Here is a 15,985-nt window from a genome sequence, read left to right on the forward strand (position 1 = left end):
TAATATTCAGGAAAGACAAGCAAAAAGGAAAAGGAGGTGGGGCAGCATTGCTGGTTAAAGAGGAGATTAACACAATAGGAAGGAAGGATATTAGCTCTGATGATATGGAATCTGTATGGGTAGAGCTGAGAAATACCAAGGGGCAGAAAACGTTAGTGGGAGTTGTATACAGACCCCCAAACAGTAATGCTGAGGTTGGGGATGGCATTAAATGGGAAATTAGAGATGCATGCAATAAGTGCACAGCAGTTATCATGGGTGACTTTAACCTACATATAGATTGGGCTAACCAAATTAGTAACAATACTGTGGAGGAGGAATTCCTGGAGTGTATACGGGATGATTTCCTGGACCAATATGTCGAGGAACCAACTGGAGATCAGGCCTTTTAGACTGGGTATTATGTAATGGGAAAGGATTAATTAGCAATATTGTTGTGCGAGGCCCCTTGGGGCAGAGCGATCACAATATGCTAGAATTCTTCATTAAGATGGAGAGTGAAGTATTTGACTCAGAGACTAGGGTCCTGAATTTAAATAAAGGAAACTACGATGGTATGAGGCGCGAGTTGGCTAGGATGGATTGGGGTACATTACTTAAAGGGTTGATGGTGGATAGGCAATGGCAAACAGTTAAAGATTGCATGAAAAAACTACAGAATTTGTTCATCCCTGTTTGGCATAAAAATAAAACAAAAAAGGTGACTCAACCGTGACTAACATGGGAAATTAGGGATAGCATAAGATCCAAGGAGAGGACATATAAATTAGCCAGAAAAAGCAACAAACCTGAGGATTGGGAGCAGTTTAGGATTCAACAAAGGAGGACAAAGGGATTAATTAAGAGGGGGAAATAGAGTATGAGAGTAAGCTTTCAGGTAACATAAAAACTGACTGTAAAAGCTTCTATAGATATGTGAAGAGAAAAAGATTGGTGAAGTATAGCGTAGGTCCCTTGCAGTCAGAAGCAGGGGAATTTATAATGGGGAACAAAGAAATGGCAGACCAATTAAATACATACTTTGGTTCTGTCTTCACAAAGGAGGACACAAATAACCTCCCAGAGATATCAGGGAACATAGTATCTAATGAGAGGGAGGAACTGAATGAAATCAGTATTTGTAGGGAAATGGCATTAGGGAAATTGATGAGATTGAAGGCCGATAAATCCCCAGGGTCTGATAATCTACATCCTAGGGTACTTAAGGAAGTGGCCCGAGAAATAGTAGATACATTGCTGGTCATCTTCCAAAATTCTATAGACTCTGGAACAGTTCCCATGGATTGGAGGGTAGCTAATATAACCCCACTATTCAAAAAATTTGGCAGAGAGAAAACAGGGAATTATAGACCAGTAAGCCTGACATCGGTAGTGGGGAAAATGCTAGAGTCCATTATAAAAGAAGTAATAGCAGAGCACTTGGAAAACAGTGATAGGATCGGATAAAGTCAACATGGATTTACAAAAGGTAAATCGTGCTTGACTAATCTACTGGAATTTTTTGAGGATGTAACTGGTAGAATAGATAAGGGAGAACCAGTGGATGTGGTGTATTTGGACTTTCAGAAGGCTTTCGATAAGGTCCCGCATAAGAGATTAGCATGTTAAGTTAAAGCACATGGGATTGGGAGTAAGGGACTGACTTGGATAGAGAACTGGTTAGCAGACAGGCAGCAAACAGTTGGAATAAATGGGTCTTTCTCTGAGTGGCAGGCAGTAACTAGTGGAGTACCGCAGGGATCGGTGCTAGGACCCCAGCTTTTCACAATATATATTAATGATCTAGACAAGGGAACTAGATGTAATATCTCCAAGTTTGCAGATGACACAAAGCTGGGTGGGCATGTGTGCTGTGAGGAGGATGCCGAAAAACTCCAGTATGATTTGGACAGGTTGGGTGATTGGGCCGATGCATGGCAGATGCAGTTTAATGTGGATAAATGCGAGGTTATCCACTTTGGTGGCAAAAAACAGGAAGGCAGATTATTATCTGAATGGCAATAGATTGGGAGAAGGGGAAGTGCAACGAGACCTGGGTGTCCTTGTGCACCAGTCGCTGATGGTAAGCATGCAGGTGCAGCAGGCGGTTAAGAAGGCAAATGATATGTTGACCTTCATAGCGAGAGGCTTCGAGTACAGGAGCAAGGATGTCTTGCTGCAGTTGTACAGGGCCTTGGTGAGACTACATCTTGAGTATTGGTCGCCTTATCTGAGGAAGGATGTTCTTGCCATGGAGGGAGTGCAGCGAAGATTCACCAGGCTGATACCTGGGATTGCAGAAATGACATATGAGGAGAGATTGGGTCGATTGGGCTTATATTCGCTGGAGTTTAGAAGAATGAGAGGGGATCTCATTGAAACTTATGAAATTCTAACAGGGCTAGGCAGACTAGATGCAGGAAGGATGTTCCAAATGGCGGGGGATTACAGAACCGGGGGTCACAATCTAAAGATAAGGGGTAAGCCATTTAGGACAGAGATGAGGAGGAATTTCTTCACCCAGAGAGTGGTGAACCTGTGGAATTCTCTACCACAGAAGGCAGTTGAGGCCAATTCATTAAATATATTCAAGAAGGAGTTAGATATATTTCTTCAGGCTAAAGGGATCAAGGGATATGGGGAGAAAGCAGGGACAGGGTACTGAATTTGGATGATCAGCCATGATCTCATTGAATGGCGGAGCAGGCTTGAGGGGCTGAATGGCCTACTCCTGCTCCTATCTTCTGTTTCTATGTTTCTATGCTGCAAACACTGACAATCACTGCACAATGGTGAACACTTTCACCCAGGCTCTCCAATGACTCCCTTCGTATGCTTATGGAGGGAGTCACTGCACGCAGGGAGGTTCTCTTCCCTTCCAAGGGTGGAAGAGACCTCCCCAGGACAATAACTTACCTTAAACCTCCACCCAATCCTCCCTATCTACTTTATCACTTCCCCATCTCACTAGCCACCCCTCACACTCACCCTCATCCTACTGCAAGCATACCAACTAACAATACACAAGGGTGGGCACATGGGAGGTTTAGTGAAGCAGGTGTAAACAGCTTACACTGGTTGATATAACCAGCAGCCTGTTTTAAAACCTGTGCTGAAGGTTCGTCCGCTGCCCCGAACGGACCTTCTAGGGACTCGCCTTTCTCTTTCCTCACCGGGACGGCCTTACAGACGGGATCCTGGGCCCGGACCTGCTTTAGGTCCGGGGCCAAAACTACCCCCTGTGTGCCTCCCTTGTCCCGAACTGCGGCTACTGGACCTGCCCGATAGGGGTCCCGGGACTCTCCTTCCCCAGCCTTATCTATGGCCCTTTCTCCAGCGCGCACGGTCAGACCGAGGAATTTCACCTCCTGCTGGCCGATCTGCGCTTTCTTGGGATTTACCTTGAAACCCTTCTGTCCTAACAGCTCCAGTAGTTCGGCCAATAGTGGGCCATGCTCCTCTTTTGAATCAGTGAACAGGAGCACGTCATCCACATATTGAACCAACTGTCTGGGCTGGCTAAAATCCTTCAAACTGTCGGCCATGCACCGATGGAAAATGCTGGGGCTGTTGTGGAAGCCTTGTGGCAAACAGTTCCACGTGTACTGTTGCCCTTTAAACGTAAAGGCAAACTTGTACTGATCCTCCCTCCTTACAGGGATGGACCAAAACCCATTTGAAATATCCAGCACCGTGAAAGTGGTCACGGATGCTGGAATACTCCCGATGAGGTCGGCAACTGCTGCTACTGTGGGTGCGCAGGCTGGGATGTTACTATTGAGCACCTGATAGTCCACCGTGGCCCTCCAGGAATTGTCCGGCTTTCTGACCGGCCATAACGGAGAATTCACGTGGGTAGCTAGCGGTCTTGGAACTCCCTGCTGTACTAACGAGGACATGGCTGCTTCCATGTCCGGCTCTGCTTCCCTGGGGAAGTTATACTGTTCCTGTGGTCGGGTCATGGGGTCCCCGTCTATGCTGACCTGAAACCCTGCGACCCTCCCGCAGTCGTGTTTGTGAGTGGCAAATGTGGCCAGGTGGGCCTGCACAAATGCCTGGAACTCTGGTGGGGTGTTGCTGACCATGAGCCCAAGGTTATAATCCTCTTTGGGCTTCATGGTGCAGAGGGTCCCCTTCCCTTCCTTTTCCGGGATTACTACGATCACTCCGTTCTTTACTTTGCCTGCCCCCCAAAGGCAGTGATTCCTCAAATCCACTAGGATCCCGTGGCCTACAATAAAGTCGGCCCCCAGGACCCCTCTTCTACCCTCCATGTCCCATTTCATCAGGACACATGTCCACTTGGAGTGGAGCGGTCCTATCCGAATGGCGAGCGGGATGGAAAACGAGCCAGCCTGTTCTCTACCTGTGAACGCGATAGACTCTATGGGACCCCGCTGGAGAGAGGTGAGGCGATGGGGTTAGCTGAGTAGACCACGGTGCATGATGCCCCTGTGTCTAACAGATAAGTCCTTGTCACCTTCTCCACCTCCATCTCCAAAAGGGGCATTTTCCACTCATCATATCGGAGCGAACACAGATAAACAGGCTGCGCTGGCTCTAGTCACGGCTGTGGGTTGGATGGGGCTGACGGGGTGAGAGCACCGGTGGCGGCTGCTACTCTCCCCTGGCCAGTCAGTAAGGACCTCATGGCATCCAAAAGTGACTTGACCTCTGCGGAAGGGGTGCCTGCCCCGCCTTTTGGGCTGGGGCTGTGGGCTGCTTTCCCTTGTTATCCTTCCAAGTGTTTTTGCACTCCTTCCGCCAGTGACCATCCTTCCCACACCCGTAACAATTGGTCTTGGTGGGGGGGGGGTTACTCCCTTCCTGGTACCACTCTTTCCTACCCGGTCCGGGTTTTACCTCATGCACCTTCCCCTTGGTTGGGTGTGCATCAGCTCCCCTACCGTTTTTGTAAGCCAGAGTGAGCAGCCTAATTACCGTGAGTTCTGTGGTCTGGGGATCTTTGGGGTCGAACCAGGCTTCTGCCTTGGCCCGGACCTGTGGCAAGCTGTTCGCCACCAGGCAACGGAGCCAATGCGTGAGGGAATCCCCGTTCAGGAACGCCCGGCCCGGCGTCCCCGGGCAAGCCTTCCGGTACACCAGCCACAGCCGGTCCGCAAAAGCCTGCGGGGTTTCCCCAGAAAGCTGGATCATCTTCTCCATGCGGGACAAGGGACATCCCTCATCCATCCCCATGGCCTCTAGAACTGCATCTCTAAGCTCCTCGTACCCATTCTGCCCCCTTTTACACTCGTCAGAGAGGGATTGGAGGAGATTACTCTCCAGGGAGAATAGCAGCATTTTGGCCTTCTCAGCGTCCTCGCAGTCGTTGACGCTGGCGGTCTGCTCTATTTCCCTGAAGTGGATCGAGGGGTCTCCCTTTGCGGAGAGCTTCGGGATAAGAACATAAGAACATAAGAAGTAGGCGCAGGAGTAGGCCATACGGCCCCTCCGGCCTGCTCTGCCATTCAATAGAATCATGGCTGATCCGAACCTAGACTCACGTCCACTTCCCTGCCCGCTCCCCATAACCCCTAATTCCCTTATCAGCTAGGAAACTGTTTATCTCCGTTTTAAATTTATTTAATGTTGCAGCTTCCACAGCTCTCTGAGGTAGCAAATTCCATAGATTTACTACCCTCTGAGTGAAGAAGTTTCTCCTCATCTCAGTTTTGAAAGGGCAGCCCCTTATTCTAAGATTATGCCCCCTAGTTCTAGTCTCACCCATCAGTGGAAACATCCTCCCCGCATCCACCTGATCAAGCCCCCTCACAATCTTATATGTTTCGATAAGATCGCCTCTCATTCTTTAGAATTCCAATGAGAAGAGGCCCAACCTACTCAACCTTTCCTCATAAGTCAACCCCCTCATCTCCAGAATCAACCGAGTGAACCTTCTCTGAACTGCCTCGAGAGCAAGTACAGGAAACTTTGGTTTATCCGGAGGTTATGTGTCCGGAATACTCAATCTAACGGCAAAAATCAGGAGCCGTTTTCTATATGTTTTTATAGTTCTCGTTGCTTTTTTTTCCCAGTCAAGCACTGCAAGGTCTGTAGCTATAGCAACAGCTTCAGCTACAGACGCTTGCAGCTGCAGCCGACTGTTGCTAAGCAACAGGGTTTGTTGATTCACACAGAGCTTCTCAGTTCCGTATGTTTAAACATTAACTCTGGTATGTCCGGCACTTTTGATGTTACGGCACCAGCTCTGTCCCGTCAGTGCCGGATATCAGAAAGTTTCCTGTATATCTTTTCTTAAATATGGAAACCAAAACTGTACGCAATATTCCAGGTGTGGCCTCACCAGTACCCTGTATAACTGAAGCAAGACTTCCCTGCTTTTATACTCCATCCCCCTTGCAATAAAAGCCAAGATTCCATTGGCCTTCCTGATCACCTGCTGTACCTGCATACTAACCTTCTGTGTTTCATGCACCAGGACCCCCAGATCCCTTTGTACTGTAGCACTTTGCAGTTTCTCTCCATTTAGATAATAACTTGCTCTTTGATTTTTTCTGCCAAAGTGCATGACCTCACACTTTCCAACATTATATTCCATCTGCCAAATTTCTGCCCGCTCACTTAGCCTGTCTATGTCCTTTTGCAGGTTTTTTATGTCCTCCTCACTCACTACTTTCCCTCCCATCTTTGTATCATCGGCAAACTTGGATATGTTGTAATTGGTCCCCTCCTCCAAATCATTAATATAGATTGTAAAGAGTTGGGGTCCCAGCACTGACCCCTGCGGAACACCACTAGTTACTAATTACCAACCCGAGAATGAACCATTTATCCCAACTCTCTGTTTTCTGTTAGATAGCCAATCTTCCACCCATGCCAGAATATTGCCCCCAATCCCGTGATTTTTTATCTTGTGCAGTAATTTTTTGTGTGGCACCTTGTCAAATGCCTTTTGGAAGTCCAAATACACCACATCCACTGGTTCCCCTTTATCCATCCTGTTTGTTACATCCTCAAAGAATTCGAGCAAATTTGTCAGACATGACTTCCCCTTCATAAAACCATGCTGACTCTGTCCGATTAAATTATGCTTATCCAAATGTCCTGTTACTGCTTCCATAATCCTGAGCTGTTGGGTGTTAAAGGGTAATACGAACTGGTTTTGGAGGGGGCCCTCAATGTCGCCATTAGCGGGTGGGCCGAACCTCCGATGCCACGCTGGGCACATCGGTCCCGGCTCCGGACTCTCGGGCGGGGTTTGCTCTACCTCCGCCTCCACCTCTGGCTCCACTTCGGGTTCCACCCCCGGTTCCACCCCCCTTGCTGCCAAACCTCGCTGAAACTTGGCGTTACGGGTGGTGGCCATGAGGTCTCCTCTCTCTCAACCGGGTCATCCCTAGACACTACCGGTGATATTGGAACTGTCCTCCCCTCGTTCCCCATAATATCTGCCTGGCCTGCCTTTGGGCTTATGAGGCATACCATGCCTTTTGCCTTCCGGAGGGCCCGGCTCAGATTTTCTATCCTCTCCCTACAGGGGCCGTGGTCTGCCTCCTCAAACCCCTGTACACTTGCTAGCTTGTAAGCGGCTTTTACCTCCTGTACTTTCTCTTCCTGTTCCCTGATCTGCCTTGCCAAGCGGGCGTTCTTCTCCCGCAACCTGAACTTGTTTCCCTTGGCCTCGGTGACTTGGCACCGTAGGTATTCCAACTGGGCCTTGTGTTCTCCCACTAAATGCACTCTCTCCTGATTCAGAGCCTGCAAAGCTACTAATAACTTTTCCCCTGCAAGAGCCTTATCCTGGATCTCCAGGGCTGACTCACTCAACTCGACTGCCTGTGCTGCAATGAGCCCGTCCAAGAGCTGGACCTGCTTTTTAAAGCACATCAGCCAAACTGCCTTCTCTAAGGACTTCTTGTGTTCCTTTCCCATTGTCCACTTAGCTGCTGCATCTATCGGACGCCCAGCCCTTAGCAGAGTGGTGATCCACTTCTTAGTGATATTCAACTTGCTAAACACATAATCAGAAATCCTTTCCTCCATCATGGTTCGCTCATCCGAACCACTGTCTACTGCATCAGAACCTTGTTGCCGGTGTCCTGCCTCGGTCGCCATTTCTGTAGGGGGTGGCCTGTGGGGTGGCGCGTGCGCCCAGTCAGTTATGCCTCTGACTGACTGTTTATGAGCGGTTCAAATCTCTCCCACGCCCCTGGGTTCTAGACACTGGACTTAGGTACAAGGCGGCAGTACAGAGAAGACTCGAGAAGACAGGTGGTTGGATGTAAACAAAAACCAAGATTTTATTGAAGAGGAAAAATTGACACAATCTTATGGAAAATTACTAGAGTACACTTCTACAGGCAAAAATAAAAAAGAATAACTATACTCATACAGGGAATGGGGAACACACGGCACATTGAGGGAAAACAACTATCTTAACAATCCCCTTATCCTTATCCCACCCCCTATACCTAACTAGATTAAGCTATGAGGGGTCAGAACTTCATGCTCACCAATCAAAAGGGTTTGTTGGACTCAAAACAGCGGTGGGGTTCGGGGTTCGCTCTTGGTGCTCTCTGGAGCCTGCCGTCATCACATGGCCTCCGGGCACTGCAAGGGCGTTGTCCAGGTTCGAGTACCCCAAAGTTAAAGTCTCTGTTTGGGTACTTTACCTTGCAGGGATGATTCTTCATCGTCAGCCGACAGTTTGAGTTGGTGTGCAGATATTCGCAGGTTGGCTGAGGCTGAAGGCCCGATAATTCAAAGCCTACCCTCAGTTTGTCTCCTCAGTTGGTCTTCTTCAGGTGGTCTTCCTCAGGTGGTCTTCCCTCCTCCCCTCGTCGCGTCCCACCTCGCCTGGCCTGAATTGTCCGTGTCCGCCCGATGCAGTGCCGGGGTGACTTCCAGATGGAGTGGGGAAAAGGCACGGGCAAAGGCCAGGGGGTAAGCACGGGACGGGGAAAGAGCAACAGCCACGAGGGCGAGGGGCCGAAGAGCGGAGAGAGAAGAGAAGAGCAGAGAGAGAAGAGAAGAGCAGAGAGCGATTGTCCAAAGATGTGCGGGTTAGGTTGATTGGCTATGATAAATTGACCCTTAGTGTTAGGGGGATTAAATACATGGGGTTACGGGAATAGGGTGGGATATGTGTTGGTGTAGTGGTTATGGGGATCGGGTGGGATATGTGTCAGTGCAGGCTCGATGGGCCGAAATGGCCTCTATCTGCACTGTGGGGTTTCTGTGATTCTGTGATTCTGTGATACCCGGGGGCCTTCAATTATACTCCTTTCGAAAACCCTTATCTGCGCGCCAAATCAGGTTAGTTCTTTGTCTTAATCTTGGCGGGCTATTTTAAATAATGGTAGCAATCCATACTAACTGTTTTTAGATGGCCGGTAATCGCATCTACCGGCCCGATAATTGACTTGTATTGTCATGAATGTTACTTGATGGGCCTGTCCAGCCCCGATGGCTCTCTTAATCTGTTTCTGATTATATATGTAGACTGCTTGATGGCCTTAACTGTGGGCCTAACTGAATTTAGATTTGTCTCCAATTCGGCCTAATACATAATCCAGAGTCCTGTCTGGTTTCAAAATACAAAGTCTCTCTTTACAGAAAACTGCAGCTTGGTTTCGATCCACAAGCTGTCTGCGTTGCAGAGTCCATTTTAAAATCCCACAGGCTTTCTGCCACAAGGCACGGACGCCATCTTGGGTACCCTTTTTGATTTAAAATGTCCACACAGGGTCCCGTTTATTAATAACAGCCTTCGGGGAAATGCAGAAATTTTGCAAATCTTACATGCTCTTCCTCCAAACATGACAACCAGGATGAGAGGATGTAAATGGTTCCCATCCCGTTGCTATAGATTTCAGTTGAGGCAAGAAGCTTGCAAGCGCACACTGAAAGTGGCCTGAAATTATTCCAATCAGGTAACACTGCAGATGGGTGTCACAAGGTCAGTAGATTTGCAAAATATTATCCCAAACCTCCAACAACAAAGTTGTTGCATTTGAATGTCAGCCATGTTACAGGAGCGCTTTTAAAGTGCTGCACCAATGACTACAATTCATGTCCTCGAGAAACCCGTCTCCTTGCAGCTGGCGTGTTTCTGACAAGACGGGAAACAGGAGCCAGAAGCACGAAAATGTGATACCACTATAAAAATAGGATTAGCAAGGCAGTTGTCAGGCTGTTAACTGCCTTAACTACCTGTCCCACCGGTTCCAGTCGGGTCAGTTTGAGAACGGCTGACATGACACTCACGAAAATCGCGTGGAGGCGGGATGGAGGCGGATTGGGTGTCTGAAGCCATTTTTTCCCATTTTTGCTGCCGACCCGCCTCCAAACCCGCCTCCTCAGAGCTATTAAAATCGAGCCCATGGTATAAAGGGCTGTTTTTAGCTGTTTACTCTATTTCTCCGGGGAATCTGACGATCTCACGCCAAAGTTACAGCATGAGATCAGAGAATCCCTGCAGAATATTGGGACTTCTTTCATTAATACAATTTTTGAGGGTACCCTTTAAACTCATTACTGGTTGTATTTTCTGCTTCTGTAAAAGACTCGCCCATTTCACTGAGGGAAAGATATAAAATGGGCTGTTGATTTGCCATCACCTGTTTTACACTATCGCACAAAGGCAAAATTACCCCCTATCAGTGAATAAACCAGTTTCGTAATTCCCGGTAATTCATGGTACGAAAGTGTCAGGTGTGACTGATATTAATCGTTCATAGAAAAAAAGAGTTTGTAATGGAAATCCTATGCATGAATTCAGAGACGATAAATGGGTCTACTGTTCACCCAGAGCAGGCTGTCCAAGATTATTTTGTATACTTGGACATGTTGCCGGACAATGGAGCAACAACGCTTACCTATGGAAGGTGGCCTTTATGCTGGGCAAAGAAAAGCATCTGACAAGAACTTGAATTGTAACAGCTACATTATTAATGGGGCAGATTTTAACCTTCACCACTGGGCAGTAAAATCAGCTGCCTGTTATACACCCCGCCCGATTTTCTTTTCCATTGAAGTCAATGTTTGTATAAGCCGGGTTCACTGAGAGTGGTTCTTTGCACCAAGCACGTGAGAAATATTTGGCACAGCATGAAAATCATAACAGATGGTTGGGTCCGAGTTCCAGAAGGTTCCCACCTTCAAATCAGCCCAGATTGTTGTTTTTTCTTTGGCTAAATCTGGCCTTAGCTAAAAATGGCACTGTGGAAATATTAGGGTAAAAATATTTAATGCATTCACATACAAGTCCCTTTGGCTACTTCTTTTAAATAGAGGTATTACCTGTTTAAAATAAATGTACTATCATCTCTGCTGAAACAGCAGATGAGTAAATTGCACATAAACCCATTATATACCCTAATATTCACATAGTGTCATTTAATGTTCAAGGTTAAAGTGTTTGGCTATTAAGTTAATTTTTTTCTCCGATATTTAACATGGGTTATCGATATTTTTCCTAAAGTCTGATATGGGTTCTACTAACTTTAGAAACGTAACTTTCTGTGCGACGGAGCGCTAATATTTTAGTGGGTTTCAGTTGCTGATGCTTGGGATTTTGTGGCCTGTAATAAATCTTACATGGTGCAATTTTATGTATCATTGTGCTGGATAATATGGCAGAGCATGGTGAGTGGATTAGATGTGTGGGGCTTCTGCTTGTGCAAATGCTGAGAGGGAGAAGATGCAATCAGGAGGGGGTTGAATGTAAACAAGTGAGTGGAGTGTGAAGTGAGGAAGGAGCCATGAGAGATGTTGATTGTGCAAAGGCTAGCAAGCATGAAGGGAGTGGTGCTCGTGGCTGCTGTGAAAGGAGCAAGGAAGAGGTGAGTGTGTGTTTATAATGAGAATGAGAGGTGGTGTAGTGTGGCCTTGTGCTGGGTGGCGAAAGATGTGATGGAGGGGAGGGAATTGTTGAAAGTTGTGGGGGATGGCCATGTGTTGTTGAAAGAGGTGGAGAAATTAAGATAAAAGCAAAATACTGCGGATGCTGGAAATCTGAAATAAAAACAGAAAATACTGGAAACACTCAGCATCTGTGGAGAGAGAAACAGAGTTAACGTTTCAGGCCAATGACCTTTCATCAGATCTTTCATGGAGAAATGAAGAGCTGTACTCACCCTTACTGCTCTTGAGAGGTTATTTAAGTGCTTCTAGCACTGGATCCAGATCCTGGGAGTGATGCTTCTGAAGCTGACAGTCTCAGCAATCTCTCACCATGTCTGGTGGACTTGGTTTTTCGGGATCCTCCTGCTGGAAAGAGAACTTCCCTCCTGGCTCTGACTTCTTCCAGCAGGACCTTCAGTGAGGCCTCAGCGAACCTAAGGGTTTGCCTGCGACTCAGGCTACTTCAGTTTCTTGCTCCACTCCTCCAAGAGTAAAATCTTGAAGAAGGGAATGGAACCTCACTTTAAGAGGTGCATTCCCGCTTTAAATAGGTCCCTATCTGACCCAGAAAATTGCACTCTGGAATTGGGTGGGTTTCCTGGCAAGTCAGTGAATCAGGGTAGAAAACTGCCAGTGAGATTATAATGAGGCCGGGAAGCTAAAATACCCCAGGCAGTGGGTTAGTTTTGCATTCACCTCACTACGCACCCACACAAAACCCGCTCAGAGTTAAAATCACAGCCTATGAATCCATAAAACTTCCCTTAAATGAGAAATATGGAGATAGTTTTAATGTATACTACTTTTCTAATCATCTAGTTCTCTTCAAATGGGTTACCTTCACTGAAATAGCAGAGAGAGGAATTTCAGATCAATGGGTTAAGTGTTCGCTTGCAATTACCTCTTCTTTGTAAGAAACATTTAAAATTGAATGTGACTTCTTCTCTCCCTAGAGACCCACCATTTTGGGTTTTCATATTCAGTGGGGAGTTGTTCAGCTGCTGAGAGCTAAGGGAACTGTTTGACAGCATTATTCCCATCCTGTATGCAGATTAGAAATCTTTGGCACTGGATTCTGAACAATGTGTACTGCCCACAAAGGCATAATTGAAATTGTATGCACAGTGCACACAGGGGTCCATGCAGATGTTTATACCCCATTGTCTGCCTACGATTACACAGGGAAAAGCATGGCCAATATTTTTGCATTGTAATATTGAAGTCAAGTTTCTGTATTATTTGGAGAGTCAACATTAAACTTAAAAAGAGAGTTCCCCATCAATATTACAACATAGTTTGTGAATGAAAGGCAATGAAGGATACTTTTAGTTCTCTGTAGATATTTTTGCTTAAATAATGATTGCTGATGACATTGTTAAAGTGCTAGTCCGGAGTTCTGTACTGACAATGTACAAGAGCTGAATATCAGTTGAAATTAAATCATTAACCCAGAGTATCTTAGTAGAGTTGCCAATTCAGCTGTGTGTGTCCATTTACTGTGTCATGAAATTACATTTTTAGATTTATGTGAATTAACACTTCATGGGGTAGAAATTGTTGTGCCTGTTTTTTGGGTGTAAAGCAGGCATAAAGCACATCAATTTAACAGTGGATGGACTGTGCACACCCTGCGCTGTTGTTGGTCCCACTGCTAAATTAATTGGACCCATTTTTTAGGCATCCTAGGCGGATGCATAGAACAGGCATTATGCTCCTTGAATATGTAAAATACAGGCCTAACGCCCTTTTTCAAATTAGTCAGCGCCGAGTTGGGTAGGCATTGGGCCTGCCCCGCTTAGGATTCTTCAGCAGCCCCATGGCCCCATCAGAAGATAAGTTATAAAATGTTATTTTTTTTAAACTCTTCCTGGGGAGCCAGGAGGAGAAGGAGTGGTCTCCCTACCCTGCTGGCCCCCTCTTGTAGCCCAATCCAAACACCTCCTGACACTTACCCAAGGGCTGCTGCCGGTGTGACAGTGTCCCGACATTGATGTCTGCTTTGCCAGCGAGCTGCCTGGGGAAGCGCAGCAGACATCTGCAGATCGCCAGTCTAATTTAAATGAGGCCCGAGGCAGACCGGCTCTATCCAATTTCTATCCCAATGTGTTTGCCTGAACTTCCTCTCTGTTATTTTAGTAGAGGTGGTAATCCATTTATAATAAATGGATTATTACTTTTGTTGAGATAGTAGAGAGAAGAATTTCAGATGAATATGTTAAGTGTCCATCTGCAATTACTCCACAATGTCATTTTAAGGTGCGTGTGCTTTATGTCACTTTGAATCTATTTCTCCCATTAATGTCATCAGTACTTATTAGGCTGGAAATTGCAGCCTCGAAGAAAGCTTCACACAAAGATCTCGCGATCTCTGTTTTGTGAAGTTCGGGTTTTCCGACGCATAATTCAAATCAACGGAGTATAGTGGGGATTCCCTAATGCGAACTGCTGTGACATCAACAGGCTGTCTAAGCAGCCAATAAAACGCAGAATTCTCACAGACAGCGAACAAGGAAGTGAGTAAGCTCTTAAAATTCTAACTTTTTTAAAATGTTAGAGAGTAAAAACAAGATAGGTCTCTCACATGGGGAAAAGGCAAACCTGAAATAAAGATGAACAAACTTTATTTGACACAGCACAAAATTTAAATTAGTTTTTCAGGCCCATAACCTTTGCTTAACAGTCAATACGCTGTTAATTCCCCAGTTACACCTAATCCCTTTGGGTCTAACTTTTAGTGATGAATTTAACAGCGTAATTACTACAGAAGTGCCAAAGTTTTTGTCAGTTTCCCTAATTTGAGTGATTTCACTGATTGCCAGCTTTGTGTGGGGTGGGTGGGCGGGGAGGGGGGTTTCGGGGGGTTAAGGTGCTCAGTGCAGCCTGTGGAGGAGCAGTGAAGTACAGACCACAACTTCAGGATTTCCACACGTGCATGCACCAAATCCAGAAGTTGTGGTCAGTTTCAAAGGAGAAATGACAGCGAACGCTACCAGTTCGTTGTCATCTGGACCACAACTTCCGGGCCGTTATTAAACAAAATCATTTACAGAACCAAGAGACAGAAAAAACATGCCACCATCTTTTGATTTCTGTTTAAAAATACCATTCAGCTAGAAAAACATATTGACTGCTCTCAATGCTGATGACTGCCAGACTAATGAAAGAAAGAAAGAATTGCATTCTAAAGTGTAGTGTATGTACTTTGCAGAAGGAACTATATTCTGCAGCCCCTGTATGCTGCAGTACCAGTAGTGACCACCCCTCTATATAAGCCTGTGTAGTAACTTTTGCATAGTAGTTCCAGTTTGTCTCCACTCAGTAAAGACCTGTTGTAACCTACTCCTGCAGTCCGTGTCTCAATTACACACGGACATAATACTGGCGACGAGCAGATCCGAACTTACCTACAGTTCTGCACCACCTCATGGGGATCCATCCCTGAAGCGAAATTGTTAGAGGTCGAGGCCAGATGGAAGAAAGAAAAAAAAAACAAACATAAGAAACGGGCGTCAACCGTGTGCAACCACCTCTGATTCATCGGAGTTGAAGATTTGCAGGATAGGCTGTCGAGAGCGGGGCTTGGTTATCCTGTCTATGGTGTTCCAGCTAATCGGGCTGGTGGCAGGTAGTACACTGATCCTTCCTGGGCTGCGGCGGGCTAGAGCTCGATCGGGTGGCTTTTCAACGGGGCCGAGCAGCGTTGTCAGGAAGAGGAGAGAGAGAGAGAGGGTGGAGCACACAGGGCGCGGCCGGTGCTACTAAGCCGGGCAGCGTACAGACCCGAGAAGAGGAAGGAAAGTGTCCCGTAGGGTTGCTCTGACGACGGGAAAATAAAATAAATTAGAAGCGCAGAAAGCCGCGAGGAGCTGCAGTTTGCCACGGGAACCGCGGAGAGCGGCGTTAGCAGCAGCGCGGGGGGGAAGTGCGCGAAGACCATACGGCATCGCTAGCAAGGCATAAAACGCCAGCAACAGTGCTAGCAGCAGTGGAGAAGACGGAAAGCGCGGGAGGCACCATCTTAATCCAGCGGGGAAAAAGGCAAAGCGCGGGAGGCACCATTTTGTTAAATCGGGGAAGAAGGCAAAGCGCGGAAGGTGCCATCTTAGATTTCCAAGATGCCGAAGACTGGCAATATCAC

Source organism: Somniosus microcephalus, chromosome 10, assembly GCF_052327205.1.
Source record: "Somniosus microcephalus isolate GS21.2 chromosome 10, FLI_Smic_1.0, whole genome shotgun sequence".
NCBI classification, from domain to species: Eukaryota; Metazoa; Chordata; class Chondrichthyes; order Squaliformes; family Somniosidae; genus Somniosus; species Somniosus microcephalus.